Source organism: Dromiciops gliroides, chromosome 1 (assembly GCF_019393635.1).
Source record: "Dromiciops gliroides isolate mDroGli1 chromosome 1, mDroGli1.pri, whole genome shotgun sequence".
NCBI lineage: Eukaryota > Metazoa > Chordata > Mammalia > Microbiotheria > Microbiotheriidae > Dromiciops > Dromiciops gliroides.
Window position 1 is genome coordinate 54277050 of NC_057861.1, and position 17318 is coordinate 54294367.

Genomic DNA, 17318 nt, shown 5'->3' on the forward strand with positions numbered 1-17318 from the left:
CTAGGGGATTATCCACTTTTCATGTCTCTACCTCCTCAACTCCCACTTCTTTTTTTTTTTTTGCACAGACCTATAATTTCACTGATATAAGAAATTCCCAGTGATGAAATTCCTGCCACCAACTCCTACTGACAATTGTCCTGCAGTCTATAATCTTTTTCTTTAATGCTTGAGTATTTTTAAAAATAATAATAAGCAGACATTGTGCATAGTGACAGCAGTATTGTTCAATGAGCAATTGTGAATGACTTAACTGCTCTCAGCAATACAATGATCCAAGACAATCCCAAGGAACTAATGATGAAGCATACTATGCACCCCCATAGAAAGAACTGATAAAAAGAGCACTTGAGGATTGTACATATATAACCTGGTTGCTGTCTTGTGGAGGGGAGAGGAAAGGGAGGGAGGGAGGGAGAAAATTTGGAACTCTAAATCCTATGAAAATGAATGTTGAAAAATACTCTTACATGTAACTAGAAAAATAAAATAAATGTTTGTTGCAAAAAAAATTATAAACATTTTTATTTAAAGTTTTGAGTTCCCAATTCTATCTCTCCTTCTCCCTCTGCCCCCTCCTGGAGGCAGTAAGCAATCAGATGTGGGTTATACATGTACAATTATGTAAAACATTACCATATTAGTCATTTTGTATAAGACTCAAATAAAAAAAATGAAAGAAGGTAAAAAATAGCATGTTCCAGTTTGTGTTCGTTCAATCTCAGTTCTTTCTCTGGAGGTGGATAGTATGCTTCATCATTAGTCCTTTGGGATTGTCTTGGATCATTGTATTACTTAGAATAGTTAAGTCATTCACAGTTCTTTATCGAACAATATTGCTGTCACTGTGCACAACATGCAACCTATAACCTTAAGAGAGTTATCTGGGGTATCAAATGTGATTTGCCCAGGGTTGCCTTGGGGATTCTTTTTTTTTTTTTAAGTGAGGCAATTGGGGTTAAGTGACTTGCCCAGGGTCACACAGCTAGTAAGTGTCAAGTGTCTGAGGCCAGATTTGAACTCAGATACTCCTGACTCCAGGGCCGGTGCTTTATCCACTGCACCACCTAGCTGCCCCTTGGGGATTCTTAAGAGACCCTCTTAACCTAACCCCAGGATGAGGGAGTTCTCAATTCAGCTTTGGAACTGGCCCTGGAATAGAAACTGAGTCATGGGGACAATACAAACCTCTATAACCAGCCAGGTTTAGACTGCAGCATTATCTCATCTAACCCTTCAGCCTCCAATTCCTGATGAGAAGAGCAGTGCCTTCCCGCCATGGGCAATCAGGTCACCTGCCATTTTGACATCAACCCTCCCCATGCCAGCCTCATAATTTTCTTTTTCTTTCTTTCTTTTTTTTTTTTTTTGGTGAGGCAATGGGGGTTAAGTGACTTGCCTAGGGTCACACAGCTAGTAAGTGTCAAGTGTCTGTGGCCGGATTTAAACTCAGGTACTCCTGACTCCAGGGCCAGTGCTCTATCTATTTCGCCACCTACCTGCCCCACCAGCCTCCTTAATTTTCAACTTTTCCCTCCCAGCCACTGGTTCCCACGATGATTCCTATCAACATGTCCAGATCTCCCCCATCCTTAAAAAAAATGAAAACAAAAACAAAAAGCCTTTCCTCTACCCAACCAAACTCACAAGTTATTGCCTTATAATTCTCCTTCCTTCAGTCAAATTCCTATAAAAAGCTATCTACATTTCCTATTTCTGAATCCTCACCTCCTACTCATTCCTTTTTTGGGGGTACAGACCTGCGATTTCACTGATTTAGGACATTCTCAATGAGGAAACTCCTCCCACAAGTGTATACCCCACTGGTCCACAGCCTACAGTCTTATAAAGCTGACAGGGGTGCTGAGAGACTGAGGGATGTGCCCAGGGTCACAAAGCTGTATGTGTCCACTGCCCACCTCTTGGCTGGCATGGCTTTCTCCCAGGTTACCTGTGTTCCTTTTCCAGCCATGACAAAGGCCTTGTCTTAGCCCCCATTCTTCCTGACTTTCTGCATCCCTTGACATTGCTGAGCACCCCTTCTTCCTGGAAGCCCCCATCTCCACGGGTCTGCCTCACACTGCTCTGTCATCTGATCAATTCTTCTCCAGGTCCCTTCCAGAATCATCATCCATCGTACACTTGGGTGACCTCTGCATGCCTTTTGGTGCCAACAACCCCCCAAAATATCCAACTCTCATCTCTCTCCTCAGCCCAGTCCTGCATCGCCAACTGTTTGTTAGACATCTTTACCTGGATATCTGTTCTGGGCTAGGCCTGACACGGGCCAGTTTGGTGCTTCAGGCTTGGGACTGGAATCAGACGAGACACTCATAGATTGAGGCAGCTGGGCAGCACAATGGATAGAGCCAGAAAGATCTGAGTTAAAAACTTCCTCAGGGGGGCAGCTAGGTGGCGCAGTGAATAAAGTATCTGCACTGGATTCAGGAGGACCTGAGTTCAAATGTAACCTCAGACACTTGACACTTACTAGCTGTGTGACCCTGGGCAAGTCATTTAACCCCCATTGGCCTGCCCCCCCCCAAAAAAAACCAACTTCCTCAGAAAGTGAACCTTGTAGGCTGAATCCAGACACCATGTTTGGAGAGGAGGGGGTTTTCTTATAGCAGGGTCATATGGTGTTGACTCCAATATGGGTTTACCCAGGACCACCAGGTGTTTTACACTAGGAAGAATTGGGTATCACTTTTCGGAAGACTTTGTTTTTCTATGGACCATGAAGATTATAGAGGAACAATTTTTTTTTTTTGGCTAAGGACATAATCTAGTTTGGTAAATGTCAACCACAGAACTTCAGAATAATAGAATGGACCTGCAGTTTAAAGGGATCCTTTGGCAAAGTGGCAACATTTCTTTTTTAACTGCTTTTAGTTCAAATCTAAAAATGTCATCTTTTGTCAAAAAGGTTCAATCTGTTCCCTGCCTCACCCTTGTAAGCACGTCAAAAACAATCCAAAGTAAATGCCATCAATGTGAACTGCTAGGGAAAACAGTGCAATCTTAGTGAATGAGAATAGGAATCAAAAGGTTTTGCTGTGCTTATTAGAACATTCTAAAAATGTCAAGGCAGTTGCTTATGTCTAACTGTGAACAAGTAAAAATTTATTGTTTTGGAAAACAAAACAAAACCTGCCTCAGACACTTAGTAGCTGCGTGATTCAGGGTGAATCACATAGCCTTGAACAGCCTCAGTTTCCTTAACTGTAAATAAGGATAATTACAGCATCTACCTCCTGAGAGTGATTAGCATAGTAATTGACATATAGTAGGAGCTTAATAAATGCTTGTTCCCTCTCCTCCCTCCCCCAATCTAACATTGAACAAACTGCTTATTGAACAATAACATGGAAAGGATATTCAGCAAGAATACAGCATGGATGCAATTGGAGCAGTTTCCTTCCCTCCACATTTGTCATGGTGGTGTACCCAGGGAGTAGGAAGTGTCAAGCCTGAGGAGCCTTTGACTCCCTATGTGTGCAGCTTTTATATTAAGGGTACCAGGAAGCTAGGTTTATAGTCTGAGCCATAATCCTCTGGACCAATTAAATCTCAGGAATGATTTCATTGCCTTTTAGGGGAAAACCATCCTGTCCTGTGTGGAGTAAATATTGTTCCTACTAACTTGGCCTATCTCAAAGTTTGAGGCATTTCAAACCCAGCGGTTTCAAAGTAAAATTTTAATCATTATCATCTTTTCCCCAAAACCCGTTTTCCTCCTAAATACCCTATGTCAAGGTTTGCAACAAGGAGTCATCCTGAACTCCTCACTGTTCCTTGCTCCAAATATTCAATCAATTGCCAAATCTTATCGAAGCAAGCAAGGAACCCTGAGGAAGAAAAGGGGGTCTTGTGCCAGGAAAGCCAAACCACCACCATTTCCTTCCAGAATGATGGAGTCTGAATGCAGATTGAAGCATACTTTTTAAACTTTCCTTATTAATCTTGGTGTTGTTTTTTTCCAGTCTTCATATGGCTAATATGGAAATGTTTTGTATGACTATGTTATGGGGTAAGGATTAAAGTTTAAACTAGCTGGGGGCAGCTAGATGGCGCAGTGGATAAAGCACTGGCCCTGGAGTCAGGAGTACCTGAGTTCAAATCTGGCCTCAGACACTTGACACTTACTAGCTGTGTGACCCTGGGCAAGTCATTTAACCCTCATTGCCCCAAAAAACAAACAAACAAAAACTCCAAAACAAACAAAGTTTAAACTGGCCAGCTAAACTGAAGGACAGACATACCTTGAAAAGCAAGAAAGATAAGTCCATTAGGCATGGCTGCTGCCTGAGCAGCACCAAGGGGACAGATAACTCCAGAAGTCAGGACCACACCCCCTCATTCCAGCTTCCCCCACCCCCAAAGGGAACTTTCCACAGTCAGATGATCACCCCATCTGTCCCTCCACCATCTGTCATCTATAAAAGCTATGACCTTTCTCCTGTTCAAGGAGATAGGTATCTCAGAGAAGGTCTCTGAACCATCCCCCCATGAGAGAAGTCCGGCCTTCTCTCTTGGTCAACTTTCTCTAGTGCCTTAAAAAAGATTATTTTATTCCAATTGGATTTGTGTGCGATAGGGTATAATTCTTTAAAGAGAGATACCTAAGGACCCCCACCAACTAACCTATTTCCCCTGTGACAACTGTACACGTATAATCTATATCAAATGGCTTGCCTTCTCAAGGAGGGGTGCAGGGAAGGAGGGAAGGAGAGAATATGGAATTAAATTTTTTTTTAGTGAGGCAATTGGGGTTAAGTGACTTGCCCAGGGTCACACAGCTAGTAAGTGTCAAGTGTCTGAGGCCGGATTTGAACTCAGTTCCTCCTGAATCCAGGGCTGGTGCTCTATCCACTGTGTCACCTAGCTGCCCCAGAATTCAAAATTTTAAAAAATGAATCTTAGGGGCAGCTAGGTGGCATAGTGGATAAAGCACCAGCCCTGGATTCAGAAGGACCTGAGTTCAAATCCAGCCTCAGACACTTGACACTAGCTGTGTGACCCTGGGCAAGTCACTTGACCCTCATTGCCCTGCAAAAAAAAAAATCTTAAAATTTTTGTTCATATATAATTGAGAAAAAAATAAACATTAAAAAAGAATTAGCTTCAATGCCTCCCTCCCTCCTGCCCCTTAGACAGCATAATAACTCCTGTTTAGTCTCTATCCCCCTTTACAACACAGTTACTGTTTCCAGCCTGATTTCTACATTACTCTTTCTCTGACGTTCTGTGGTTCAGTCAGACCAGTTTAGTTATCATTTCCTTGACTCCTCCAACTCCTGCCTTGGTCCCCTTCTCCCCTCTACCTCATGGAGCCCCGAGCTCCCTACTGGCTCTGCTCCAGGCCACATCCTTCGGGATGCCTTTCCTGATTATCCAAGCCATAGATGCCACATCTTTATCACTTTATCACTTTATCACTTTATCTCTCTAGTAAGTGTGAAGAGGTGCCTGGTTTTCCCACAAGGTGAGAAATTCCTTAATCAATTTGAAGGGATTATAGAGTCCTGGCCACTAGATAAAGGTAACTGACACCACACAGGAAACATTTAGTGACTGGCGGAGAGAATCAGTTACCACCCCCCACACACACACACCAACCTGGGCCTAAAGCACAGCCCTTGGAGGTAACAGCTTTTGAGGGGAAAAAGTTCCCCAGCCCAGGTCTCCCCCATCAGCTTTGAAGTAGAGCTCCTCATGCACCCATCCTCCGTACAGACGTGGTTTTGGAGAGGCAGTCATTCTGGGGAGCCTGCTGCTTTTGTCACCATTGCCATCATCGCCAGCACTCATATAGCATTCAGTTCAATTCTACATATATGGTCTTGTCTGGTCCTCACCATAATAACCCTGGGAAGCCGGTGTTAATATTGTCACCCCCATTTTCGTGATAAGGAACCACTGAGAGAGGCTTAACACAGCTGGTCACTACATGAGGCAGAACTGGAACTCAGGACTTTCTGATTCCAGGCTCAATGGGCTGTAGTAGCCATGCCTAATGGACTTCCCTGCTATAGAATTTTATCTCCCCTTACTTCTTAGAGGTATGTCTGTCCTGATATCTAGTTGGCCGAGCTAAACTTTAATAGTCCCTTGATTCCTCCATATGTCTATCCTGTTATCTGGCCATCTTTGGTTTTGCTTCTCACAGGAGAAACGTCTGATTTATCCTAAGCCCATGTCAGGCAGCAGAAAAGAGACTCAGCCCAGCATTTGTTTCCCACAGGTGTTGGTGCTCACCAATAACTTGGCATACATTTTGTTCACTGTGTCATTTTCCCTGAGAAGTACAGAAGCTCCTTCGGATCTTGCCCTTGTGTTCCCCAGTGCCTAGCATAGTGCCTTACAAGTCTCAGGCACTTAACTGCTTCTTTCTTTCTTTCTTTTTTTTTTTGGTGAGGCAGTGGGGGTTAAGTGACTTGCCCAAGGTCACACAGCTAGTAAGTGTCAAGCATCTGAAGCCGGATTTGAATTCAGGTACTCCTGACTCCAGGGCCAGTGCTCTATCCACTGCTGCCCCCACTTAACTGCTTCTTGATGTGCCTGGAATGGTCATGGAGGCTCTGGAGACCTTACTCCCTCAGGAAGCAGCCCAACACTGTCTCTACATTCAGCCTATCAAACGACAGGTCGGAAGAATCTCTGTAAGCATCCCTAGGGGCGGCAGCAGCACCAGAGACCCAGCCAAGCCACCATCCCCCAAAACGGTCATCTCTTAGGGCCCCCAGCTCTGCAGGGGCTGCTTAGGTAATAGCTAGCTCTGAGCTGGCAAACAGACCGTTCTTTCTTACCACTAGAGGTCAGGTTCAGGGAGCTGGTAGGAAAATCACAGGCCACCAAAGGAAAATGAAAGCAAAGTTAGGTGGGGAAAACACCTCTCGGTGTGTTTGGCTGTTAGTCATTCCAGGCTCATCCTTCTTTCCCTGCTTATTAGTGTAGGGAAGGCAGGGCTGGGCAACGTAGCACTCAATTCAATTCAATTTCATTGGCCAGACATTACACCCCGACCAAGCACCCGCCGTCTGGGAACGGATTCTATGGAGGATATAGACACTACCCCCACAGGGCTCCGAGTCAAGGGCAGGCCAAGCTAGCGCACAGCTCGCTGTGGTCCCCAGTAAGAGCCCAAGATCAAGGACTGGGGCAGAGAGGTCAGAGGGGAGATTATGGACGTGACATATGAGCCGGCCTTGAAGGGCGGGTCAGAATCCAAAAGGCAGAGAAGGGCCTCCCATTCCAGGCCGGCGGGCAAGGGTGAGCAAAGGTTGGGAGCGCTGTGTGCCTTACTCGGGCAGTCATCCAGTTTGGTCTGAGTGCAGAGCAGAGCGCACGGAAGGAGAGGGACCAAACATTTATGAAGCGACTTCAGTGTGCCAGGCACTGTGCTAATGAGATAATTCTCATTGATTCTCATCCTATTTGTTATCCCCGTTTTACAAATGAGGAAATTGAGGCTGAGAGATACTAAGTGACTTGCCCCCGTCACACAGGAGCCTGAAACCAAAATGAGCTCAGGTCTTGCTGACTCCACTGCACCACCTAGCGGTCTTTGTACAAATGATATGGAATAAGGTTTGTAAGGAGGGTGGCCCTCGATGGTGGAGAGCTTTGAATTCTAGGTAGAGTAGTTTGAATTTTATTTGGCAGGCAATAGGGAGCTACTGAAGATTGGGGGGAATGGGGTGACATGACTAAATTCGTTTAAAAATTAATCTGCGGGGCAGCTAGGTGGCACAGTGGATAAAGCACCGGCCCTGGATTCAGGAGTACCTGAGTTCAAATCCGGCCTCAGACGCTTAACAATTACTAGCTGTGTGACCCTGGGCAAGTCACTTAACTCCCATTGCCCCGCCAAAAAAAAAATTAATTAATTAATCTGCACCATAAATCAATAAATTAATTAATTTTTAAAAATTGGGCAGTTAGGCTGCTCAGTGGATAAAGCACTGGCCCTTGATTCAGGTAGACCTGAGTTCAAATCCAGCCTCAGACACTTGACACTTACTAGCTGTGTGACCCTGGGCAAGTTACTTAACCATCATTGCCCCACAAAAAACCAGAAACAAGAAACAAAGCCAAAAAAAAAATAAAGATGGTGGGATTTAAAAAAAAATTACTTGATCCCTGTTCAATTGTAAACTCATAGAAAGGGGGAAGAAAAGGAAGACCAAAGCCCGCTCTGCACCCATTACATGGATTTCTCCATTTGCTACAGACCATCTTGTCCACTGTCTGCAAGCCTGAGCCCATCCTAATGGCATGGACACGCCAATGCTCAAGTGGTCTTAAGCTCCCCTGTTCTCTGCTCCCTTTGCGATGGACCCTTTTATTCTCTACTCTAGCTATCAGAATCTTATCCATCCTTTCATGACCAAACGTAAGGCTGGTCTACATGAAACCTCTTGGGACTTCCTCCACCCATTAGGCTCTTTCTCCTGCTGATACATTTGGACAACACTGGCTATGTAGACCACTCACATCCTGCCTGGTATGATTGTTTAACTATTCCATCTCCCTAAGTCTTGTTCCCTTGGTATGACTCTAAGGCCTTTGTGGATAGGAACTACAAGGTAGAATTCTTTATCCTTTAATGCTGACGACCCCCACCCCCACCCCACCCCCGAACCCATGCATTCTTCAATAATGCTGCCAGATTAATTTTTATTTATTTATTTATTTTTGGTGGGGCAATGAGGATTAAGTGACTTGCCCAGGGTCACACAGCTAATAAGTGTCGAGTGTCTGAGGCCAGATTTGAACTCAGGTCCTCTTGAATCCAGGACTGGTGCTTTATCCACTGAGCCACCTAGCTGCCCCTTCTTTTTTCCTTCTTTTTGGTGGGGCAATGAAGGTTAAGTGACTTGCCCAAGGTCACACAGCTAGTGTCAAGGGTCTGGGGTCAGATTTGAACTCAGGTCTTCCTGTATCCAGGAGTGGTGCTTTATCCACTAAGCCACCTAGTTGCCCTGATCAAGCAATTTTAAGGGTCACATCATCCACATCTTTGTAGATCCTCCTTATAAAAAGTCAGAGCTAGAAGGTACTTCAGAACACAGAACTGAGAAAGTCAGACTCCTGGAAGAGAACACTGAATGTCAGCCAGAAGGGATCTTGAAACATAGAATTTTAAGAGCTTAGAAGGGACCTCAAAGACCATATGCAATTCAATCTCTTCGTGGTGAATATGGGGAAAACTTAAAGTTTGCCTTCTCCCGAGGTACTCTGTCATTTTCCTGGTTGGCGCTTGGATAGGTTTCCAGAGACAGACTACCCTGTAAAATTAAGCCACAGATTTCTGGCTCACAAGAGTTTGGAAAGAGCTTGTGTCAAAGGTCTGTAAGTGCTTTTGAGAAGAGACCAGAGAGAGAGCTTTTATCAGACCCCTAGGTGGCCTCAGCTACCTCCTAGCTACATCCCCAACTCTGGTGGTTTTTTTGTTTTTTGTTTTTTACCCCCGTGTAGAACTTTCCAATTGTCCCAATTCAATGCATTTTGCATTGGATTGGGCCCACTACCATTGACAAAGATGTTGAACGCCCCTGGGGCAGGTGCAGATGCCACTTGCACCCTCATATCAAACCCATTAATGCGGACTCTTTTCGGCCCGCAAACCGCTCCCAATCCACTGAAATACGCTTCTCTTTATGTTTTTATCCACAAGGAATCATCGGCCTCTCATGGGATCCCAGACCACGAGCGCTTACAGGGTTCTTAGAGACCCCAGAGTCCAAGTTTCTCACTTCACAGAAGAGAGAATTGAAAGCCGGGGCCCTGCCCCAAGGTAGGCAGCCAGGCCTGAAACTTCATCCCCAAGTCCAGTGGCTGCTGCTTCCCCGGCGCTGCTGCCCTACGCTGTGGGTGCTGAGCTGCCAGTGGGGGGGGGGGGGGAGAGGCACATCTCTCTGCAAAGTAGGTCAGGCCGATCGGCAGGGGCGCCAGGCCAGTGTCCAGGGGGCCTTCCCGGCTCTTTAGCGAGTGTGAGTTACCTCTCGGGGCACTGGGTCTTCTCTGCCCGTAAAGCCCCAGAAGGATTTGCAAAGCACCAAATGCACCTCCAGAGGCAGGGGGACAGAGTTTGCCCCCTGCCCCTCCTGACTGCATCCGAGCTGGTTAATATCTCACTAGGCTCCCCAAGGGTCACGGAGGGCGGAACTCCCCAAACAGGATTTTCTCTGCTTACCTGAGGTGGGCGGGCTACGCCCCAGATCCCCTGAGGGTGGCAGCTGCGGGGCTGGGCCACCAGGTTTGTGGAGGCAGCTGCGATGAAGGTGGGGGCGGGGGGAGTGCAGTGGGGGAGGGGAGCGCTTGGCTGGGCCGTGGGAATCAGGTTTCTTTCTCCTCGGTCGGTTCAGATCCAGCGGACTCGCTGGGGAGGCCCCCTAGCGGCCGGTCGCAGAAGCCGCGGAAGGGACTGGGGAGAGCGTCCGAGCCAGCCGCCCCTCGCGGCTGCCTCCCCTTTTCACAGAAAAGGAAACCGAGGCACAGAAAGAGCTAAAGCTAGAAAGGACCCAAAAAGCTTCTAGCCCAATGGCCTCCCCCACTTCCTTATTTAAAAAAAGGATCAAGAACTTCACGAACACCAAAAAAAGAGAACAGTTCCATTCAGAAAATGCATGTGTGAAATCACAAATCACTATGATAGAGTTTGTTTTTTAAAATTTAATACATTTAGCATACTATTTTCAAAGTTGTCCTGACTGTGATGCCTCCTAAACTCTGTTCTGTTCGCTCTGGGCATTTTAAAGGCCGTTAGATCGGCCTACATGAGAGCGTGTGCCCATGCATATACACACAGATACATGCCTGCGTGTCTAGCTGTATCTATGCATGAGTATACGGCCACATAGGCATGTGTACACACATGCTCCACATATGTGTGTATATTCACATATGCATGCATACTTGTATGTGTGCAGGTGTCTATGCGTGTCTGTATTCCCTTGATAGCCCTTCTCTATACTTATATTTGTAAGCCTGCAGGATACTCCACCTGGATGTGTGAGGCTGACCTGGCATCAAGCCCCCCATACAGAAGGTGTCAGCAGACAGCGTTGCCACGGCCCTGAGAAGCCTGCTTGACCCAGCCTGGCAGAGAGTCCTGCAAGCATGGGAAGAACTGCCAGGGCAATGCTGCTCCTGGGAGTGACCTCAGCCATGGGCCCATGGTTTGTAGCAGCTGCTTTAAGGCTGAGCCCACTCTCCTCAGGGCTTCCCTTGGAGATCTCATCAACTGCCATTCATTCAGTTCCCATCTCTAGGCTGCCCAGCCTGCCCTCTAGTGCTGGTCCTCATCACCTCACACCCAATTACACAGTAAGCTCCTTGAGGGCAGGGGCTGTCTTTTGCCTCTTTTTCTTTCTTTCTTTCTTTTTTTTTTTTTAGTGAGGCAATTGGGGTTAAGTGACTTGCCCAGGGTCACACAGCTAGTAAGTGTTAAGTGTCTGAGGTCAGATTTGAACTCAGGTCCTCCTGACTCCAGGGCCGGTGCTCTATCCACTGCGCCATCTAGCTGCCCCTTTTGCCTCTTTTTGTATCCCCAGGGTAGGCACTTAATTTATTGATTACTGATTGATTGGTGGGGAGAGGGGAAAGGAGGTATGACTTGCCTTCTTGTTATATTTTCTCAGTAAATATCCCATTGTGAAAGCTAGTTGATGTTAATTGCATTGTTAATTGCTTATCGCTGATACTGAGGCGGTATCAATTATTTCACATATTGGGGCAACAAGCATTGGCAATTTATATTGAGGGAACACAGGGAAATAGGAGCTTAAGCTGTTAGCCTTAGAAGAATCTTATCGGCCTTCAAGATACTCCTAAAACTGTGAAAGGGAGATGGAGAGGAGCTCTGGGGACCTGACCCCATAGTGCCCACGGAATTGGGGCTGAGGTGAGAGCCAGAACCCTGCTACCATGAGTCACTGTTTCTAAAAACATGCCACGTATTAATGGAGCTCCTTTTGCAAGGCTTTCTTTTTTTGGTGGGCAATGAGGGTTAAGTGACTTGCCCAAGGTCACACAGCTAGTAAGTGTCAAGTGTCTGAGACCAGATTTGAACTCAGGTTCACCTGAATCCAGGGCCAGTGCTTTATCCACTGCACCACCTAGCAGTCCCCTGAAGGCTTTCTTTTAATAGTATACTTATTCAAAGGTGTTCTCAGCTTGATGGTGACTGGACTTTATATGGGTTTCACCAAGCTCTGCAGCAGCCACTGCCTTGCAGTGAATTAGGGAAGCTTCCTTCGCTCATCTCAAGCTCCCAGGCCCAGCCAAATGCTTGAAGAGAGAGATCCCAGATCAGGAGATCGGGAGGGGCAACTTGGCAAGGATATGGGATCTGAGATTGAGCCCCAGCTCTGCCACTTGATGACTGAGGGATGCTGGACAAGCCTTGGGCCCTCTTCTCTCCTCTCTACATCCTCTCTCCTGGTAAATTTGACTATTTCCAGGGGTATAATGCTATGCTTACATGTCCCAAATCTTATTCTTGAGTCTTTCCTTTCCCTTCCCCTTCTCCCAGCCCACATCCAATCTCTAAGCTAACACTCCATGTTTGTGACTACTATAGACATAGTGCTAGGCGCTAGGGATACAGCCCTGTCATTTCAAGATCTCTTACATCTGTTCTTTTCTCTCCATCCGCACTCTTAGCACTTTAGTTCCTGCTCTTATCACTTCTTCTTTTTTTAGTGAGGCAATTGGGGTTAAGTGACTTCTCCAGGGTCACACAGCTAGTAAGTGTTAAGTGTCTGAGGTCAGATTTGAACTCAGGTACTCCTGAATCCAGGGCCGGTGCTCTATCCACTGCACCACCTAGCTGCCCCCTTATCACTTCTTGCCTACTCTATCCTATTAGTCAAATAATGGTTATCCCTGTTTCTATTGTCTCCCCCTCAATCCATCTGCGTTGAACGTTGATTTCATTTCAGGAACTGAAATTTTAGAGTCCAAATATGGTGTTTCCACTGTTACTGGTAAAGAGAAGCATTTATTATAGAAATGCTGATAGAGCCCTTTCATTTTTTATCCCTTTGGTGTCCTTCCAGTATCACCTACAAAAACTCTTGGGATTATCTAGTTTAATTGGACTTCATATGAAGCAAGCTTTCTGCAGATGTGTTCTTCTCTCTACCAGTCTTCACTATTTTACGAGACAATACTTCTCTTGATCTTTCACCATCCTCCTCCATAAGGTTCTGCAAATCAGGTTATATCCTAACTTGTGTTGCCCTTGGCTGCCATGTCTCTGCTTGACAAGGAATACAAGGGTTTTCTGGTGGAAGCAGTTTCTGAGCTTTTTTTGGTTTCATTGTGCAAATTGCTTCACATCTGTTAATCTTACATGGGAAAGGACTATAATCTGGGTCAATGTCTCCTCCGTAAACATTTCCCATATTTGTCATCAATAGCTTATTTGAATAGGTGAGGTTGGAGACGTTTTACTTTATCTTATTTTCTTTATATCTTTCATTTTAAAAATCATCTTCATTTCCAAATACATTCATTGCCCTGCCCTTCTCCCCAGTCATCCTTTCTAACAAAGAATAAAAATAAAGAAAAAAGTAACAGTTCATCTAAAGCAATAACATATCAATTGTATCTGATAGTATATAAAGTATCCCCTATCCATAGTCTTCCATCTCTGCAAAGAAGGGAGGGAAGTACGTTATAATAACAGAATTAAAATTTTTTTTCCATTTTCATTTTTGTAATCATCTCATAGATTGTTTTCATGATTCTGCTTTTTTAACTCTGGATCAAATCTTCCCATGCTTCTCTGAATTTTTCCTATTTATTGTTTCATACAGTACAACAATTTTCTATTATATTCATAGATACAATTTGATTAGCCATTCTTGGTAACACAGTGGAAAGAGTGCTGGACTTGGTGTCAGGATTACTGCTGCTACTGCTACTATTACTACTACCACCATCACCACCACCAGTTGCTAAGATTTCTGTAGTGCTTACTAAAGTTCCAGGCACTCTAAGTCATGAGATCAAATCCTACCTCAGATACTTACTACCTGTGAGACCTTGAACAAGTCACCTAACCTGTCTGCCTCAGATTCCTTATCTGAAAAATTGGGGCAATAATAGCACCTACCTCCCAAGATTGTTGTAAGGAGCAAAGGAAATAATATTTGTAAAAGTGCTTTGTAAATTTTAAAGTGCTATTCAAATGCTAACTATAATTATTTCCAGTTCTTTGGTACCATGAAAAGTGCTGCTATGAATATTTTGATGTATATGGCATCTTTGTGTCTTTGATCTCCTTGGGGCATAGTCTAGCAGTGGGATCTCTGGGTCAAAGGGCATGAATATTTCAGTCGATTTTTAAAGCACAATTCAACACAATTTTCCAGAAAGGCTGGGCAAATTTTGGACTGAATCTGTTTTAATTGCTATATCTTCTCATCCTTATCCTTTCTTCTAATTTGGTGTTGATTCTTATCTTTGTTCTAACAAGTTGACAGCCTAACTGTACACAAGCAGTTGATTTGAAATGATTCCATCAGTAACCAGTCAATTCATGTATGCTAGGATCTCACAGTAAACTGCAGTTTTTGCAATGTTGGCTAGTGCTCATCATACCAAAAGCCTTCCAACTCTTTTTTTTTTTTTTATGGGGCAATGGGGTTAAGTGACTTGCCCAGGGTCACACAGCCAGTAAGTGTCAAGTGTCTGAGGCCAGATTTGAACTCAGGAACTCCTGAATCCAGGACTGGTGCTTTATCCACTGTGCCACCTAGCTGCCCCCTTCCAACTCTTTTTGAAGAATGTAGTCATGATATAAAAACATGAAGCTTCTGTGAAATCTACCACCTGTAGTCTCTTTGTTTATTAGTGAACCAGTTTCCAACCCATATTACACTATCCTTCCCTAGGTCAATCAGTCAATTAGCATTTAATAAACACGTATTCTGTGCCAGTCACCGTGTGAAGAGCTGGGCATACAAAGAAAGGCTGAAGACACTCCCTGTCCCTAAGGAGCTCATAGTCTAATCAGGGAAACAAATTACAAATAACTCTGCACAAACAAGCTATATTCAGGCTCACCCAGAGATAATCAACAGAGGGAAGGCCTTAGCCTTTTTTTTTTTTTTAGGCTCTAGCAAATAAAATAATATAGAGAGGGAAGAAAAGAGAGCCCAGGACAGAACCTTGGAGAATACCCACTATTAGGAGGTGTGAACTGGACAAAAATCCAGGAAAAGAAACTAACCAATGGTCAGATAGATAGGAGGAAACCTGGAGAGAAGACTACCAAGTAAAAGAGGGTGATCAACAGTGTCAAAGGCTACAGAAACGTCAAGAAGGAGAGACCAGTTTCATTTGAATGATGAGGTTGGAAGCCGGACTGTATGTAGACAGTTAAGAAGAGAGTGAAAGTAAAGCAAGTAGAGGCCCCTACTATAGATGACCTTCTTAATAAATTTGGCCATAAAAGGGAAGAGAGATGTGGAATTACAGCTAGTAAGGATGGTCAGATCAAGTGGGGATATTTTTTTTTGGGTGAGGCAATTGGGGTTAAGTGACTTGCCCAGGGTCACACAGCTAGTAAGCGTCAAGTGTCTGAGGCTGGATTTGAACTCAGGTACTCCTGACTCCAAGGTCAGTGCTCTATCCACTGCACCACTCCCCTCAAGTGGGGATATTTTGAGGATGGGACTGTTTGTACAGGTGGTGGGGAAGCAACCAGTAGACAGGAAGAGATTGACGATAAGTGAGAGTGGAGATGAGAGAGGAGCAATCTTCTGGACAAGATGGGATGGAATGGGATCACTTGTGTAAGAGGGATTTGTCTTGGTAAGAAGGGCCACCTCTTCAGGTGAGACAGGGGTGAAGGAGGAGACAGTGGCAGATAACATCTGAATGATGTGGAAAGGAGAGGGGAAAAGGAGCACCTGGACAATAGCTTCAGGTTTTTTCCTGTAAAATATGAGGCAAGGTTCTCAGCTGAGACCATGGGGGAAGGGGAGCCATGGGAGGCTTGAGGAGGGATGAAAAGGTTTAGCAGAGCCACTGTGGAGAGTGGAAGAGTGAGCCAACTAGAGAGGCACAGAAGGATTGCCTTTGTACAGCAAGGTCCCTAGTGAGATTTTTACATACATTTGTCTGGAACCAGCAACACAATTTTGTGATTTTCTCCAGCTACATTCAACAGCATATGAGTAGCAGTAAAGGCAGCAGATGGTGGGAGTCATCCAAGGCTGAGGCTTAGCACGGCAAGATTGGCAATGGGATAAGGGGGTCAGAAGGAGACAAGGTAGAGTTGAATTGATTCATCAAAGTATCAAGATGGGGAATGTAGGAAAGTATAGCCAGTCGATAGCCTGGGGAAAAAACCTGAGGAGTTGAGCATTGGTGAATACGGTGAGGATGAGGAAGAGAGTTACAAGGTTTAGGGAGAGGTAGATTCATAACAGATTACAATCAGATAAGGGAATTCCAGAGTTCATGAGCATAGAAGTGGTGCAGTTGTCGGTAATGGCAGGATCCAAGGTATGACAACTCCTGCCTATAGTTGAAGTAGAATGGAGTACTGATAATGAGAAATGAGTAAGTTGAGGAACTGAGAGGTTAGGGTGTTTAAGGAAGTATCTACATGCATGCTGAAGGCCCCTAGTATGAGAGCAGAAGGTAGAGAGGAGAGAAAGACTGTAAATGAGGCACTAAATTTGTTGAGGAGGCAAGAGTGTCATAGAGGTCAGTAGATAACAGCTACCAGAATCCTGATTGGGTGGGAGATTTGGATTGAGTGAACCTCAAAGGAAGAGAGGTTTTTGAGTGATGGTGGTAGGGGGTGAACTTAGAAGTGGCAATGGAGAGCAAGCAGTATTCCAACTCCCCCACTTCAACCAGTTGGTCAGGGGCAGTAGGGGGGGGCAATGAATGAAAGGACAACCAGTGTTGGAAAGGGTTGCCAAGGGGACAGTTTTTCCAGGAGATCCACAAGATGCAAGGAGAGAGGGGGCAGCTAGGTGGCGTAGTGGATAAAGCACCAGCCCTGGATTCAGGAGGACCTGAGTTCAAATTCAGCCTCAGACACTTAACACTAGCTGTGTGACCCTGGGCAAGTCACTTAACCCCAATTGCCTCACCAAGATGCAAGGAGAGAGAAAGGAAAAGGTCAAAGATGAAAGTAAGTTTGGTATTTATGGAACAGATATTCCAGAGAGCACAGTGCAGAGGATAACTTCAGAGTGGGACATTGGGGCTATTGGGTGAAGGAAGATGAGAATAAGGGATTGCTTAGTGGGGAGAATGGCATCTGAATAACGACTGCCAGGGGTTGA

At 45.1% G+C, this 17318-nt stretch overlaps 1 protein-coding gene across 1 annotated transcript in view; it reads right to left on the minus strand.

Moving 5' to 3' along the window:
• JSRP1 (junctional sarcoplasmic reticulum protein 1) overlaps positions 1-10311 on the minus strand; it is a 32298-nt gene extending 21987 nt beyond the window's left edge. Inside the window, exon 1 of the mRNA XM_043978609.1 lies at positions 10199-10311. The gene's annotated coding sequence lies outside the window, so the exon portion shown is untranslated. The remainder of the gene's footprint in view (positions 1-10198) is intronic.
• Positions 10312-17318: the final 7007 nt, after the last annotated feature.